Source organism: Cyprinodon variegatus, unplaced genomic scaffold (assembly GCF_000732505.1).
Source record: "Cyprinodon variegatus isolate N-32 unplaced genomic scaffold, C_variegatus-1.0 Scaffold99, whole genome shotgun sequence".
Classification (NCBI taxonomy): domain Eukaryota; kingdom Metazoa; phylum Chordata; class Actinopteri; order Cyprinodontiformes; family Cyprinodontidae; genus Cyprinodon; species Cyprinodon variegatus.
This window is the reverse complement of record NW_015150552.1, coordinates 1,004,606-1,005,873: the sequence shown is the minus strand read 5'-3', so window position 1 is coordinate 1,005,873 and position 1,268 is coordinate 1,004,606.

The following is a 1,268-nucleotide window of genomic DNA, read 5'->3' as shown; positions in this document are numbered from 1 at the left end:
TGTAGCAGCAACCTCCACCTCTCCCTCTTCTTTTTCTTTGAAATAGCATGTTTATTTTGGGAAGTTTTTTCCTTTCTTCCAGCAGCTCTTATTTCCTTTTTCTATTCTGGAATCCGCTTAAGTACCTCTTGTTGGTATCCATCGTCGCTAACACATTGTACGTAACAGTTATGGTTTCAATCTACGCTCTGGGTATAATTCTAAGTTGTAGTGTAATAAATAAAATACTCAAATAAATCAATCTTTTACGATCTTTATTGCAGTTTGAAACATATTATATGAGTGTATTTTTTACCAACCGTCTAATAAACTATACACAGCTTTTAAAATAGTAATTAAAAGTACCGCTGTCTGCTTTGCTATTGGTGTCGTCTTTAAACGGCTCACCATCCTGTTGAAATCTGGCATGTGTTGTGGTACAAATCCAGTCATTTGATCAAATGTCCAATGGGTTTAAGAGGAATATTTTACAGCATTACATCTGCAAAGAGACGTCCTAGTCTGCAATTGCGTAGGTGGTCTACCAGGTGTCACTGATGGGGCCCCTAAAAGGTTGTGAGCCCTTGAGCAACTGATGTCTCTGCTTACCGATACTTACGCTAACATATTAATATTACGTATTAATTATGTGTGATTCAAAAACACACATATTAATGAATAGAATTGTGCTTCAGCTGGAAAACTGTCCCTTAATTTCTTAACTTTGCAAAGGTACAACAAGGTTTCTTTATAACTGTACAGCTGTGGTTTTAGAGTTATGATTTAATTAAGGTCTATATTTTAGGATGGGAGGTGTTTCTTAGAGCTATCAAACTTATTTATGCTGGAATAAATCTTCAAAATGCATATTAATTATTTATTAATGTGAACATATTAATCGGATTATAGTCCAACTAAAACTTCCAAAGAATCACTGAAGAAACTTTCTTATTGGTAACTTGGTCGGATGTACATTTGTCTCTCTAAAGCTACAAAGAAAAAAAGAACAAAGGATGACAAATGTCAGCAGCCATTCATGAGGTTCCCTGCTGGTCTGTGGACTATCTGTCATTATATTCAATTTAGCAAAACGTTAGCAGATGTTTTAAGATACAAAAATCTACCTGTGAAAATAAAAGCTGAGATAAATAATATCCTGGCGATCCATATAAAATATATATATAAGCAGAGATGGGAAGTAATGAAGTACAAATACTTCGTTACTGTACTCAAGTAGATTTTTCTGATATTTTTACTTTACTTTACTACTTATTTTTATGGCGACTTTT